The following is a 16,935-nucleotide window of genomic DNA, read 5'->3' as shown; positions in this document are numbered from 1 at the left end:
AACCAGTAGTTATATTTAGTTAATGCTGCTGTTCTTCACTCTAATTTGAAGTCCAGAGCTCTGATCCAGTGGGCATTTAGTTGTTGCATGTCAAGACACAACCTCAGTCCACTCCTACACAAAGCCTGGCTTGAGCACAGTCAAGCCCAAGGGTCTGCAGCAGCAAAGTGCCCTTGGGTTGTACCCGTGACCACGGGTACACTGGAGACACATGGGCAAGTCTGTGTTTTCATTACTTAAGGGTCTTCCCCTGCTGGAGCAGATAGTTGGCTGCATATCAGCAGGACAAGGATTTAGGTGTTTACTATCCTGCTTATTGCATTGCTTTCTGTATTTCATGTGCAAACTGTTCTTCATGGGCACTCAAGGGGAACCAGCCTCAGTGGTATTTCCCTGGGTTATTCAAAGGTTGTGGTTATTGACTCACAAAAGAGAGTTCCTGAAGAAGGGAGTCTAAAATGTTTAATGATCACTCTTAAAAATCAAGATTCCTTCAGTACAGAAAAGGCCATTAATTAGAAGCAGTTCTAAACTACATGTTGCCTATGATTTACAATTCACAGAGCTGCAGTAGATTTTTTGCTTCATAACAACCATATTTCAGTTTCTGCATTAAGGCAGTTTTGTTTTCCTGTGGAAATGAGCTCCATAGAACTGACTCACAGCCTAAAGATGCTGGAGCTGCTGTTCACTTTTGCCTGTAAGATTTGTATTTTGACAGAAACATGGTGGGTAAGCATGATCAATGTCTCATATAAGGAATTAATTTTAAAATGTAATTATTAGCCAACAAATTGTGATGCATTTGCATGAGTATTTTTAGACATTAAGAAGTAAGACTATTGCCATATTGCAGAATAAGTGTCAATGTTGTGAGTGTTTGTTCTGTCAAGCACTATGAGTGAAGCAAACGTTTTGGAAAGTCAAAAAATACCAAGTGCCAGTTTCAGAAAAAACACAGTCCAGAGCTCTTCTAATTTAAACAGAATTAAATTTATCGCAGTGTTCCTTCCAAGACTTATAAAAGGAAAAGGAGACAATATTTTGATAAATTTTCACAGCTGTCACTTTGTAATTGTAAAGCAGATATTTATGAGGCTGGAACTCTGTTTGCAGCATATGTTTTTTACAGTGTTCCCAAATCTCAGGCTCTAGTTGTGGCCTTGCCAATCTCTGTGCATTTACACTTTGCGTAAGAAAGATCAAATTACATCTCTTCACCTGCTTGAAGAAGGTTATGACTCAAATTACACATCTATAGTCCCTGATTTGCTGGAAGCCTTCAGGGTCTCACTGCAGCTTGTCCAGAAGGTGATGCACACTGAGCTGTCTCCCGGCTGTGCAGCCAGTCTTGCCTGTCTGGCCTGCACTGCTGAGCTGCAGGTTTACTGTGTTTAGGAAAAATCTAAAAAGGAATTGGTTTATGGATAGCTGAGGACGAAGAGCAGCACAAAAGTGTTACTCCTGCACTCTTGTTTAAATGACAGATTTTTTTTCCATCCAGTTATTTTGGCATGTATGTCTGTATGTCTGAAGAATTGGTTAAAAAAATACTTGGGTGGAGGCTCTTTTTTGCTGTTACTGCTGCTTGTAAACTGCTGGCTCTAGTAAAAAACATACCGTGCTGACAAAAAAATAAATCTTATTCTAAAAACCAAAATACTGAGTGTTAGGCAGAGAAAGCTGATGGTATTTAGCAATGCATTAAGTGGCTCACCACTCTATTTTGTCAGTAGATCTTTTACAGTGTACCTGCAAAATCACACTGCAATTTGTGCAGGTGGCTGTGGTTTTCCCAGTGCTCTAAGTATTTAACTTCCAGATTTGCTTTGTAAACAGGGCAAAAGGATTAAAAAATTCTAAGTCTGTCCTTCATACAAGGAGGCATATCCCATGGGGTCGTAAGAGCTTGGGATGTAGGGAAATTCTTTGCTCTATGAATATTTTTATTAGTTCATGATTCTAAAAGTGATTAGTAACATTGGCTGTTAAGAATGAAAAATAAAATAAACAGGAAGATTTCAGAGGAACATACACACAGGGCATTTGCAGCAGAAATATTTTTGAGTGCCAAAACATGTCACAGAAAATTTAAATCACACCAATAAAATAACATGAAGGAAGCAGTTAAGAAGTGTGTGGAAATGGGAGACTGAAGGCTCATGCCTGAAAGGAGCAGGACCTGGCAGGCTTCCAGGGCTGCCACGCACTGGCTGTGGCCACAGCCTGTCCCCAGCATGCCAAGGGCATTGGGCTGGGATAGTGCCTGTCACTGGAAACTCAGGATACAGTGCTGGGCATCAGCCAGCTGGGCACGATTATTATAGACAGGACTTGTGCTGCTGACTTGTGCATATAACCCTGTGATATGCCCTTTATTAACAGAGTGTTTCAGACAAATCAGGGGGGTGTGTGTAAGCTAAGCAACTCTCTTTGGCTTTTGCGTTGGGAAGAAGGGCCATGAAATACAAAAGGCTCCGGCCGAAAGTCACAAACTGCAGTGCTGATACCTGGGATGGTCAGACAGAGCGTGTTTGTTTTGCAAGCAGAACAGGTACAGTGGCAGTCCTGCCTCTGGGAAGTCCCTCCACTGCTAAAAACCAGGCTCAGGAGTTAAAAATAAGAAAACTCATCATGGAAAAGAACAAACTCCTGTCTTTCCCTGTCCAGCTTACACAGGAGCAGCGAGGCAGAGCGGTTGCCCTACTGCTGGGAGATCTGTGGCCTCAGACTGGATCAAAATAGCAATTTGACTGTCCCAAGAGGGTTTTGCAGTGGAGTTCAAAGTGAGAGGGGAGGCAGCTGTCAGCTCTGGGGGCAGCTGCGGGGTGCATGGCAGCATTTCACAAGGGCTCCTCGGGGGAGGTGGGTGTTCAGGTGTAGATTTGAAGGAGTGCAGACATGACAGACCATGTATGCCCAGTGGGAGCGTGTGATGGGAAAGACAGAGCTGTTGTGACCCTTTTTGGACAAAGTTAAATATCACTGCTGGTGAAAGATGCATGTGGGTTTTGGTGGGGAGGGAGGTGGCTCACGTTTTTAACTTAATAGTTAAATTGCTGTCTCACTGACCTGCCATGTGGGGAGCGATGAGGGGCCCTGCACCCTCCAGGTCTCCAGATAGCTCTGTACAGCATCTCTGCTGCAGGAGGCACCTGTGCCGTCTGGGACTCTGGTCACAAACAGAGCTGCCCTGGCTTTAAGAGGAAAGAGACCCAAAGGTGGGGTTTTGGATCCCAGTCTTCTGATAGAATGTTTCAAACCCTCTTTTAGAGCCCCAGAAAGAGCTCATCAGGCAGCTCCGATACCCAGGGCAGAAGAATCACATGCAAGCTGACAAAAGGTGCTTGCTGGTGGTGGGGAAGATGGTCAAGAGAGAGAGGCAGGAGCAGGTACAGGATGACAAACACCTACACAGGGAAGGTGAGGCTGTTACTTTAATTTACATAGACTAAGCTGGCAGTGCCCTGAGTCTGATGATGTGGGGAGATGATGTTGATAATTAAAGATGGAAAAAGGAAGAAATCCGTGATGAGGTTATTGTCAGGTTGGTTGACAGAGAAAGTTGGATCGGTGCTGTGATTATGAGTGTTGTAGCATGAGTGTGCTGGCTTTATCCGGGGAGAGTTGAGGGATGATTACACTGGAAAGCATGTATCAAGCTGACACGCTTTGTACCATTACAAAGCCGGAGTAAGTACACCCATGTTTTTACTGGAGTGCTTAGTTAATTTTTCTGTGACTTCCCTCAAACGTGTGTCCCTGAACTGACTCATATTTTCATACATGCTAGACAACAAGGGTCTGTCATAAACCAAGAGGTCTTGCCTGGGCCAGCTGCCGTCCCAGTGGGCCATGGAAAGAACAGGATGATCTGCTCTGTGGACAGAATAATTTCTCCCGTGTGGGTTGTGCCCATCACCTGCATCATGGGATCACCTACCCAGGAGGCCACAGTTACACTGGGAACTTCAGAAATCTAGCTCTGGCAAGGTGTTGGGTACGGTTAATTTTACCTTCTGTTCTGTTCCTGACTGAGCACCTGCAGTGAGCCGGGATGAATCCATATGTAAATCTTCTGTAGACAGCGTTCCTCACACTGGGGAACAGGTCTTACAAAAATCTAGTTCTTGAATGTGAATGAACTCATAGTTCTCAGAGCTTATATGTGCTGGTGATGCCAGTGTAGAAATACAATGATATAAGTTTATTTTGACACAACCAGTGAAGGTAACAGTTACATGGAAGGAGACTAAAGGAGATCAGAGTCACTGCCATGCAAGTATACAGCTTCTGTCTCTAGGTGGGAGAACTCAAATGTTGCTTCCTGCTTACAAACCTTTAAAAAGATTTTTCACAGCACTTAAAGAAACCAATGTGTGTAAAACTGGAGGCATTTGCTGATATAAACCTGCTCCTTCAACTTCAGTCAAATTCTGTCTGTTTACACCAGCAAAGCATCTCTCAAGTGTGTAAGCTGTTTTTTAGCACCAAATAAGAGAAATACAATCTGGCAAACAGACAGTTTTGACAGCTGCCAGTGTGCTTCAGATCCAAAGATGATTCCTTGAACCCCAGCTCTTCCCTCCTTCTTTAGACTTTTATTGAAAACAGGACCTATTCCCTAGGCTCTCATGTCATGCATTCTTCTTGCAATGTTAGTTCAGCACACTACCCATTTTCTCCAAACATCTGAATTTTGCTGTGCAGCTGTAAAACCCTCTTCCTTGACTCTAATCAGCATTAAAAGCTCTTATTTGCAGCTGAAATTCCAACAACTGTGATGCTGGTCCTGCTTTATGCATTTAAGTCAAGAAGGCTCACCTTTCAGACCAGCCAGTGCAAAATGCTCTGCTCATTTTTTAAAAATACATGTGTTTTGAGCAGAGTGTGCAAGGTAGCAAGGCACTGGAGCCATTCTGGCTTCAATGACTTGGGTAGGTTTCATTATAAAAACCCCAGAGAAGGTTGAAACAAGTGTTCTGTGCAGCACACGTGCAAACATACAAACACTGTGTTAATTAGTAAGAGATGCTCTACAGCAAAGCCCACAGGCTCTGTCTGGCACAGCACACAAAGGACAGTACCTGAGATCTCCTCACTCACGGTATGGTTGTGGGCAATGTCACTCTCCTAAATGGAGAGAAATGCTGCCAGTGTGGAGCACTGTGTTTCCCAGTGCCACTTTGGGATTTGTGAAGCTCAATGGCTTCCAGGCTGCCAATGGGCTCGTTCCTGACAAGGACAGCCAGCAATGGGCCACTGCTGCTCTCGTGTCCCTCTTCTCAGCAACACTTGGTTAGGCCTCCAAGGAAAACATTAGTCATACATGAATCAGCTGTAACTATCCCACCCCTTATACACCCTATTCACATTGCCTGTTCCCAGATGTTTTTAACTGGCAGCTACTTTAAAGTGTGTCCATGTTGTGGCCAGGACTGGTCTAGTTAGCACTGCATGTGATGAAGCCCACTCACCAGGGAGGCTTAAAAACTGTTTCATTGATCCAAGTTTTCAGGAAGGTTTCTTCCTCTTTTTCCCTTGAACTCATTGCTATTCCTGCATTGACTGCCATCCATTCACATTTCCACTCTTCCACTTGGATAAAGCAAACACATCTCTAGCTTGACACTTTTGCCTTTGTCTTTTGGAAGTGAGTTTGTAAGTTAGGTCACCTCACTGGAGACAAAGAACTAGCATGTGGCTTTGAGTTCTTCAATATTAAAGAAATATTTCCAGAAAACAGCCTGCAAAACCCACACAGACTGCAACGTGCATGCAGGGCTCATCAAATGCCTTGGAATAGCAACCAAAATAGTAAAATCACACACTGCTCTTAGACAAGTAGTAGGTAGGGGGGAAAAATAACTGTGTGAGCTAAATATGTTTGTTGTGTTAAACCCTTTGGGAAAGATCTTAAGTTTGTGGGAAGAAATGACTGTTCAGTCCTGTAAATACAGACGCGTGAAGCTGTTGCACAGTGCTAAAATATTTTTTAAAGGAAGTAGAGTTGTTCTTTTATCAGTCATCAAATTTAAGGAAACAGCTCATCATGTGTCATGAGCTGTGATTCATTGTCAAGGACTAAGATATTTCAGGGATGTTCTGTGAACTTCTCACCTTCCCCAGGACTGACTGCCATTGAAGTGCACACTATGTGACCCCTGACTAAAGGCTTCTAACGTGTGATTCAGACTTGACCAAGCTTGCATTGTCCCTAAAACTTTGCTTTATTTTCCCTAAGATTTTAGTACTAAAATTAAGCCTATTTTAAGCTGATATACTGAATTATATCACACAACTCTATGCCTCTGGTTGTGAATTCAAATATGTACTGGCAGCCTGTTGAGGAAATTTCAAATCTTTGTTTTATTCTTACAAAAATACTTGATAACTTCATGTGGATGTCATTGGGATAGTAAAAACACTCTCATGGAAGGGTTGCCCATTTCTTTTTTCATGAGGAAGATTGGTTGATCAAAGCTATCATATAAATCTTGCAGAAGTATCAGGTTTTACTCTCCATAACACAGTAATAAGAACCATTCACTGGTGATGCTATTTAAGAAAAACAGTTCTCCATGGCAGTGGTTTTCTTTTGATGTTCCTATCAGGCCAGTGCAAACAGGCAAATGCCACAGAGCTGAAACCTTATTGCCTGCTAGAATGTCACTGGTATCTAATACTGCAAGTCTGTTTTCCAATCAAGGCACATGGAGTTTTGTGTATAAATTATTGAAGCCTTAGTGGGAATTTCCCACCTAAAACTCTCTCCTGCAGATCCGATGAACAACTGGCTCTTTACTGTTGGTGTCTGTTTATGTATCTTCCTCCTCTCACAGTTGGAGTTCATTTTGCAATAAAAGCAGCTTGTGATTATTTCCTTTCTTTTTAAATCCTGATAGTGACAAATAGGTCTTAGCAACCTATTTCTTGTAAGTTTTTGTTATTTCTGCATACTTCAGGTGCTGCAATACAGTGGAATTACCTTTATAATAAAAGGTTCACACATTGTAAATCAGACACAGAAAATATCTGTTTAGGTCACCTTGTCTGAGACATCTGGAGGTTTGACGCAGATTTTATAGCAGAGAATTAGTGCTGGTTTCTGTGACACAACTCCTGATTATCACCTGAGTGAATCAGGTTCTGGTACCCAGACAGAGGAAACTCAGAGCAGATCTTGATAGGTCTAAATCCAGGGGATTTGGGATGTAATAATATATTGTTCGAGATTTATACAATCTACTTTAAGTCATTTGGGGGCACCTCTTATCTGCTCTGTTTCAATTAGGCATCAGTTCTGAAGAATGACGTTCCCTGGCCAAAATGCCATTCAAGAAAGGTAACCCTGTGGTTCCCAGGGAGCGATGTAAACCACTCTGCGGGGCACAACACAGTGGAGAGCCCAGCTCTGCCAGTAACCCTGCCAAGGCACTGAATTTTTCTCTGCCTCACTTTTTTTTCATATGGGGCTTTCTTATTCACTTTAGCACTTTAAAGATGATGCATGTCTGAGAGCTGATGATCTGAGGGGAAGGTCTCTGTTCTACTTTAACTACTTCAGCAATCTGCAGTAAAACGTGAAAGGTTAAAAGACTGTGCTCTAAGTGTTTTCTAACTTTTCTTGCTGTAAGACACATTTTGCCAGGTGCAAAAAAAGAAAAAAAGTAGTCCTTCACTATATTTTTAAAGCATTACATGAAGAAAATTTCCCTAAAATTTTGAAGTACATATTTCTTGTTCCTCTCAGTAATTTCTTTTCACTGTGCTATCTGCAAAGGCAAAACAGTGAAATACTCATTACTGTTTCCTATTGCAAATAACACCATGAATTGGAAATAAACAAAGCAATTTTATCCCAAACAGCAGGTATGTCCACGAAGAAGTGGAATTCAAGAGCTGTTATTTTATAGGCACAACCTCTGTTGCCAAAGCCAACTTTTTTAAAATACTGTTCATTTGTAAATCCATAAGCTACATTAAAGGATAGTATGTAGGATGTAAGAGGCTGTTCTTCCTTTTTTCTGCTTCCAGTTCTCATCCACTGTGTTTACAGCACAGTGTCTTTGTCACAGCACACAGACTTTGTGGGAGAGTGAATCTGCACAAGTGTTAAATGCCATGCTGTAAACTAAACACTCCCAGGAACAGGAGGCACCGTGAAAGGTTTCATATGGTGAAGAAATACTGTTTTCCTGGGTAAACTTGAAACAGCCATGTTTTGTTGACTTCATGTTCTGAGAAAACTTTTGCTTTAAGCAATGATGCCATGCCCTGTATTTTTTAATAAACTTTTCGCTCTTACTTAGAAGAATGTTCTGCAGAATGATGGAGGTAGAAGATATCCCGACTTAATAAAGTTGATTTGTAGGTCAAAAGAATTAGTCTAATAATCATCATTGATGATTAAAAGATGTTGAAATGCACTGGATCTCCCACTTAACTGTGGCCAGTTTATTTTAAAGTTCCTCGTGCTGGAAAGATGAATGTTGTGCCACAGCTGGGTGAATCACACAGTTCAGCGGGACATTCAGTACAAAAGTATTCTCCTCTTTAGAAACCTGTGTGACCATGGCCAGCATCTCTGGTATGGCTGAGGCTCAGTACTGCTCTTCTCAGCTCCAATTCTGAGGCTGACCACCAGGTTGGGAGCTGGGATACCTCAGTCTGATCTAACCTCTGCTTACTCTGTAATTTGAATAAAAAGAGTTTTCCTTTTTAGTACCACTGTTTTCTTTGCCCAGCCTTTGCAGGAAGTCTGAAGTTTGACTGCAAAGTCTGCCTTTCCTTTTGTGGACCTTTGCACTGCAGTGCTCTTGTCTTGCTAGGAATGAGGGGTATCCTGACTCCTTGCAATCTATCCTTGCCCACCATCTCCTGCTATCCTAACAGGCTGGAGCATCCTGCAGCAACTGTATTGCTGCCCTGGGATATCTTCCTCCATCTCTAGCCTGACATATCTAACCTACAAAAGGGGTTCCTTCTGTAGACTATCTTCTCCATTTTTAGTTTTTCCTACCGTGCACTGCATTCAGACTGGAGACAAGCACAGTCAAATAAACAAGCATACTTAATAGTGAAAAAGCCATGGGCTTTTACTGGGGGTGTATGTTTTATCCATGATGACTGCTATGAAAATAGGATGAGAAACTGGAAGAAATGGTAAGGGGCAGCTCAAATGGTTTTGGAGATTTCTTGGGAAAAAAATTTTGAGACATCTACTTTGTGTGATGTGATTATTGTATGCTGGGTGCATTATGGAGGTGACTCACTCATTGCTTGGGTGCCGAAGGGTGAAAGAGAAACAGGAGAAGTTGGCTGTATCCTTGTAGAAAGCTTTGAGTTTTCTTTAGTAAACTCTCTGCGGGATTCTTGTTTTAACTTTTCACAGAAAACTCTCATCCTTTTCTCAGTCTAATTATGATGTTTTTCGCAGAGGAAGACATTTTCCCATCTGAGCAGCCAGCTTGGAATAAGGACTACAAGGGACATGAGTAAATAACAAAGGAAGGAGAGGTGGAGGGTAAAAGGAACATTAATTAAAATCCAAACTTCCAGTATATTGCAATTTATGATTGTTTGTGGTTGTATAAATACTTTCCTACAGTGTAGTTATCCAGATATTATCCTTACAGAAATTCATTTAGTTAGATAAATCAACAGGCACAAGAGTATGGTTCATGTTTTTTTTGCTCAAGTTAACTCTCCCATATTAAGTATGCACTGACATTTATGGTTCTACTCGAGTATCTGTTTACACAGAATTTTATGTTCATAAATCTACTTTAACTTTTGACCATGACAGTAATCAACCTCTTGCCCAGAAAAATTCACCGAGTGCAGCAACCTGTCCATGGAAATAGGACTCTAGCAAGGGAGACCACTTCATTTGAATGGTGACTTTGGAGCAATAGGATTGCATTAAACTGTTCTTATATTTCTCCTTCCTCATCTGATCAGTTTGTTGATTGACTTGAGGTTTCGGTGCCAAAAGTAGTGTTTTGGTTTTAAATTATTTAAATGGGATTTCTCTTATGTGCCTTCTGTTACCATTTCCCCAGCCCAGTGGGAGGGTTTGTTAGATGAACATCAATGGGTCAAATGCCTACACCTGCCACCAGGCTCCAGGTGTGTGGGTTGTGTGGCCGGGGTGGGGCTGTTGCCTGAGGACTGTTTCCTGGTACGGGATGCAGAGGGAAGGAATCAACCACCTTCGGTGTTGGAGCCCACTTTGAGCCTGGCAAGCAAAGGTAAGGCAGCCTAAAAAAGTGAATATGCTTGATTTTTACTTTTGAAATGTGGCCTTTGAACCTAAAATTGCTGAGTTACAGTGAATATGAACTCTGTGGTGATTTTGCATGTGAGAGTAAAGCTACAGCAAATAGTGGGGAGTAGGAAGAGTCCTTGAACTGTGTTTATTTGACTTTTGTCAGAAATAATTTATTAAGGCTAATTCAAAAGGCTGTGTGGATAGATCTTGCAGACGCTGAAATGGAAGGATTGCTTTAGCTAACACATGGAAAATATTTACAGATCTTACACAATGGTGATATATAAGAGTAAACAGAATGTCAGATAAGCCCTGCATTCCTTTATTTTTACTTAAGACTCAAGAAAAAATATATGCCTCTTTGCTAGCAGGGAGAGAGGAATGGCTCCATATTGAGGGCAAACTGATCTGGAGAAAAATGTGTGTTAAGCAAAATGAACTATCAGCTTTAAAATCCTTAATAAATTCACATGTTAGGATATGTCCTCCGAAGTATGTGCAAAAGCTGATTTTTGTGGATTAGGAGCTTAGGCAATGGCTCAATTTTCTGTCCACTTTGATTTAACTTGCAATTAAAATTGAAAACTTCACAATGATGTTGATCGTGGTGGTGGTGGTGTCTCTCCTGGCTGGGGAGGGGGGCAAGCCAGTTCCTGTGGCAAGTTAAGGCTACTCTTCCTTTCCTTGGGCACCAAGGTAGTACCAAAGGATTTTGCATAGAAGCAAAAGTCTAGGAGACCGAAAGCAGCAGGGGCTCGCCGTGCAGCAGGTCAGACGAGGGAGCAGACCGGGGTACGCAGCACTGAGCAGTGCCTCGGCTCTTGCCCCTCATAGCTGGGACCTGAAGGCAAGACTTGGATATTCTGCCTTCCCAGAGCTGAGCCCAGCTGCTTGGGCTTAGGCGTGGTTACATTTTCCTGTGGTTTCATACCAATTGTATTAATGCATAAATCTGTATGTTCCTGCTCCCAAAGCTCCCAGGGATTCCCTGGGAGTGTCGCGGAGGAACAGTGCTGTGCCCCAGTGCCTGAGCAGTGACCGGGGCCGAGCTCCCCGGGGTCGTTGCTCAGGCGGAGAAAGGCAGGAGCAGGCGGACAGCCCCGGCAGGATGCAGCGCAGCTGGTGCTGACTCTGCTCTGCCGTCCAGCAGCCGGAGCAATTCCAATAAATGCAGGCTTGAGTTACCGGAGTTTTGCTATAGATTCCTAAGTATGGAGCGGGTTCCTATGCAGATGGTTTCTCATCCACCTCAAGTGGTGAAAGGCTGGACTGATGATGTGCTTTTTTTTAAGTTTTAAGGCATAAACAATAGCTGGTTTTCTAACAAAGGCAATATATAGGAAATTCAGTACATTGCTAATGTGGTGAGGAAAAAATACATCTCTGAACAAATATGTTACTAAAGCTGAGATCTAAGAAATGTTAGCTTGTGCAAAATCCTGGTTTGAAATAATGACATTTTAAAATGTTGCTGACCTAAGAATTTTCTTTGACTTTAGCTGTTGTTTCTTTTGGATATGCTTAGTTGTTTATCCAAGCAACTCTGGTCATTGAAAATGAGGTTTCAAGAGAAAAGGTAAATAGAGGAGAGAAATTAATGCAGGCAAATGCAGATAACTTCTGCTATAACAACTACATTTCTTTCATTTTGCAACTCTGAAACTGTATTAGAATGTATTGATTTAGTAAACTTTTTCATGTTTCTAAAAAGAGCAGGATTGAAAATACTCATGCATATGAAAATGCTTAGGAAGTACCTAAGGTTTGTTAGTTTTGGCACAGGCCTGCAAAGGCAGCGTAATGTCATCATGTTTGGAAAAAGAAGGACAGTGGCAAAGAGTGATTCAAGTGCAGCGTAAACTTGGTTAATTTACAACATGATCTTGGTTTTAATAAAAGCCAGGGGAATTGGTACACAGTGCTGGCAGAAAGTCTGGGGTGAAATCAGATTTAACTGTGGATATCAATTAGGAAGCACAGCCAATATTTGCCATTGCTACGTTTATTTTTTGCTGCTTAACCTTTTAAGATGACTAAATCTGTATGTTGGAGGTTTTTCAGTTTTGCTTGTTTTGGGGCCTTTTTGAAGGCCAGTCTGTAACTGTGTCTGAGGTACTTTTTATATGACTGTGGTGTCCTGGTCTGCTCTAAGTTCCACTGACAAAGACACACCAGGTCACTTGCTGCTTGGTGCTCACTCACGTCAATGCTGGGTCCAATAAGAACCAGCTGTGAATGCATCTGAGCTGTCTCTGATACAGCTCCAAGTCTGGAAAAACTAATTCCTCCCTTTCTTTTCAGACAGTGTTGTGCAATGGCCTGAGCTCACTAAATACTTCTGTTGTTCAGTAGCAAGTAACCCAGGTACTGCATCTGCTTTAATGGCAACTGGCTTGTTGAGGCAATAGATGTTTGGGAGGTTTTTTGCACTCTATGCTCTGTTTGTACCAATTAACCTTTTTATGCTGATGGAGTTTCAAGAGATCAGTACAACCATGCCATCTTGGCCACTATTTCCATGCTATCTTGCCAGCTAAGCAGACCTGAGCGACACTGTTTTATGGCAGAACTCTGGGAATCGGGTTAATTCTGTTGCTGCTGTACACAAAACCAGTGTTATGAAGTTTCTGTTCTCTGCTTACAAACTGCTTTGAGGAAACATTTTATAAGACAGGTTTCCTAAAGAAGTGAAATGGTACCATGAACTAAGGTGGCTAATTATTAAACCATATGGAAAATCAAATGATAAAGCAAGAAAAACAACCCAGGCTCTTTGGTATGTGGTATTGTAATGTTTCCTGAAAGGGGTGAGCTTGGCTAGAAACATTTCCATCATTATCCCTTTCCTGTTCTACCCACTATATCCCTTGGCTCTGTAGTGCTCTTGCAGGTGTTATTTGTTGCAAAATACATCTAATCCCCAAGGAATCTTGACGACTACTCCTCAACTTACAATATACTATTTGTGCCAACTGATCTGTATTGCTACTTTCGGAGTGAGAAGTTTGCTGTGGTTTTTCTTCAAGAGGTTTTTGCCACCTGCCTTAGTAATTTTAGAATTTACAGGTCTGCAGTTGTTGACAGCATTAACTGTTTTGTTTGTTCCCTTTCCTTCTGCAAGTAGTCTGATGTCATACAGAAACACCATCTCACCAACTTTCCTATTTTAGGATTCCAGCAAGCAGTGTAGCATTCCTGGTCTGTTTATTCTCTGCAGCCATACTCCGAAGGTCCAAAATGAGGGCTGAGAGACAACGGATTCAAGTAGTACAATGTTAATTTTTGTGCTTTAACTTCATAAAATACTAATGCTAAGACAAGACAATGGCCACAAATATATTTTACAACAGCACAGTGCTTACAGCTTGCAATGCTAGCAGGCTGCAAGCTGGTCTAAGCAAATGGATATTCTAATTTCTCGTCTCCTTTCCAGGAAATATAGCCTATATTCAGGGCCAGGATAATCAACTCTCTAAGTTGGTGGAGCTGCACTAAGATTAGCAAAGACTACACACTCACAGCTCGGGACTAGCTTGGGTTTGACAAGGCTAATTATCAAAGTGAAAAAGCAGTAAGAATCAGTTCTTGAAAGAGCTCCAGTGATCTTAGGGGATGTATCTCAGAGTTACAGTTAGGGTAAAAAGGGGAGAAAGCCAAGGGGTCCAGGTGGTATAGAGGCAAAAAGTGGTCACCAAACGAAGGGGTGGGTTGCATGAGGACTTAGTTTAGAAAATGACTGTTGAATGTGGATAAAGGTTCACTTCATGCCTAAGTATTATACTTGGGTTTTGGGTTAACAGGGAGACAAAGATAAAGCCCAAATAAACACTAACCCAAACTGGAACCTTAGTCCTAGTCATGGCCTGAACCCATGTCCTTTCTCCAAGGTCACAGTTTCACAAGGTTGAAAAACTGTAATATTTCAGGACTGTGGTTCTGTGTTCAACAACTCCATTTTAAATGTAGCCTAGAATAAATGGTTACTAACCCAATCCACTCAGCTGGGGACAGAATTGCTGTCAAGACCATGGAAATGCACTAACAAATGTAAGGCTGAACAAATGTCTAGTACATTGTGTCACATTTTTGAGAAGTGTCACAAGGTAAAATACTCATTCTTTGGCAAGGGAAGATCTCAACAAGGAGGTGCCAAAGGAATTGACAAAGCTTTGGAAAGCTTTACATATCCCTTTCTCCAGGGAAAGAAGGAACTCAAGCATGATTTCCTTGACTGTTTACATCTGAAAATGAAAGCTGGAAACCCATCAGGGACACAAGAATTTCAACACAGTTTGTTGCCACAATTAACACTGAGGAATATTGATTCTGAAGCTGTTGAATTTGTTCTCAGGGGTCTGTTTTGTAATTTATATTGTAGGGTTTGCATTTTATAATCTATTTGGAATTTGCAAGATTTTTATACACATTGATTTAAAAAATCAAGGTTACATACTGAGATTTTTAGACCTCTACCGTGCTAACGTAAATATGAGAAGGGTGTATTTAACAGACCAGCCACTGCTAACTCAAGGAGCAGCAGACCACACTAACCTGGCCTGGACTAACCAACTAAGATCAATTAAGATACAGAAGGTCGTTGACAGCCACTTCTCTTTGTAGTGTCCCTGAGACAGCAACTGTTACAAACAGATGTACTTTGTTCAGTAACTGTGCCCAGCACTGGATTTGTCATACTATTAGTATTATTAGCTGATAGTTTAAGAATCTTCTCCTTCATCTGGTGGTGTGTTTGGTGTAAGCACAGGTGTGTTGCAGCACGGTATTGTCTAAAGCAGCATTGCCTGAATACCATCCCCACTGGTGATGTAAATTACCTTGACAAATAAAGAGGTCAGAGGTCTGAGGATCCTTAAGTATGTTGTACAGTACTCTACCCATCTCCTTTGGTGTGAGCACTTGTGCATATGAGGGCTTGCTATAGTCTGTTCATGTTCCAGACTCCATCTCCTCCTCTGCCTGTGTTTAGGTGAAAGGCTGAAAGGATTTTCTTTTAAGAAAAAAGGAAACTGGTGGCTTGGGGAAATTCAAAATGCAGTCTGCTGCAGCTCCAGGGAAGAACTGTAATTTTCTCTCTTGGTAAATTAGCCAAAACCAGCCAAAACCAGCGCTAAGAACTGGAAACTAATTAACCCAGCTAACTGGGGAAAACAGGTTCTTTTGTTTGAATGTGTAGTGAGCATTTGTCATGTCCTCAATAAGACAGCATCAATTGCCTCTCATTTCTTTGTCCCTAGCTGCTTCTCTCAGGTATTCCTACTCTTAATCAGGCTTATTTCCCCATGTGTTCACCTGCATTTTTCTTCTGATCTTCCTGCTGAATTTTTTTGTCTTTTTTTTTAAATTTTAGTTTCTTCCCACAACACCCTTTTGCTTTCAACTTCCATGCCCTGTTGGGTATGGCATGCAGTTAATGCTACATTTCAGCCTTCCAGTCACATCTGTTAAAAATCTTGTGATTAAGCTGGATATCACGTACTCAGGGTTGCTGAAGCTTTGTGGTACAGGGTTCACAACAGAAGCTCAGAGAGAACGAGCTGCTCTGGGTACTTCCCCTGCTTCTCTAGTGGGTTCTGAAACCCATGTCTAAGTGTATGCTGGGAAAGAGAAGTTACTGTTATCCATGTTGGCTGGCTTAAACTTGGCATGGATTTCTGGTCTCTGACCTGCACAGCAGTTACTACAGAATTAACCAAAGCTGCAAGGACAGCTACAAACAAGTTACTCTTTTTAATGAAATCTAAGGGTTTTATTAAATAGCTCCCCAGCACAAAACCAAAAAGTGGTGATAAAATTACAGTTTCCAACATGGACTTTAAACACATTCTGAATCAGTCTGTCATTCCATGCAACCCTGCCTCACTATATAGCAGAAAGTAAAGCTGGGCAACATTTCTGCTCTGAGGGTTTTCTGTTCATCAAAAAGCTCCAGGATAGCACACAATAATACATAAACTCTGTTTATGACAGTCACTATTTTGTGTCTTTGCTGATTTATATCCTAATTAAGTGAATAAAGCCTTGTACAAAAATTGATTGGCAGACCGTTGGTTGTCCTTAACCTCTGGTGTTGCTGAGGATGTTGAACCATTAGTGATGCTGGGAAGCAACACAAGTTAGACAGAAACTGGTATTTCATCATGTCACTATGGTGGTATGAGCTTGCTGATAGTCTGTGATGATGGATTGGGACAGTTGGCCTTAGAGAAAGTCTTGCCTGTTTAAGGGCTAATATGAGGAGAGGAAAGATAACTGTCATGCCTCCAGGCTGTTTCTGTGTAAGAGAAACAGACCACTGGACTGTTTTGCTAGTTAGGATGGAAAGTGTGTTTGGTTTATGTCTCGTATAAATAATAGAAGTAATAAAAAGACACAAATACCTCACTGCAAGTGAAGCGGTCAGGAGCAAATTTAAGAGAAAAACAAATAGCTGACCAAAGCACATTAACCACTCAGACTGAAATCTGACTTCAGTTTGCAATAAAAGGCTTTATTAGCCTCTACACTTGATGTGCTCAGTTGATTCGAGCACCTAGGGGTTTTTCCCTGCTTTCTGCAAAAACAAGAACTGATTAGGATAATCGCGTTCATGAATGTCGCTCACTGGGGAGGAGGAAGGGAGTGCCAAGACTCCTCTTGTTCAC

Source organism: Manacus candei, unplaced genomic scaffold (assembly GCF_025592945.1).
Source record: "Manacus candei isolate 608988 ecotype Guabito, Panama unplaced genomic scaffold, ASM2559294v1 h1tg000005l, whole genome shotgun sequence".
Classification (NCBI taxonomy): Eukaryota; Metazoa; Chordata; class Aves; order Passeriformes; family Pipridae; genus Manacus; species Manacus candei.
The sequence above is the reverse complement of the archived record's forward strand: the minus strand, read 5'-3'. Positions refer to the sequence as shown.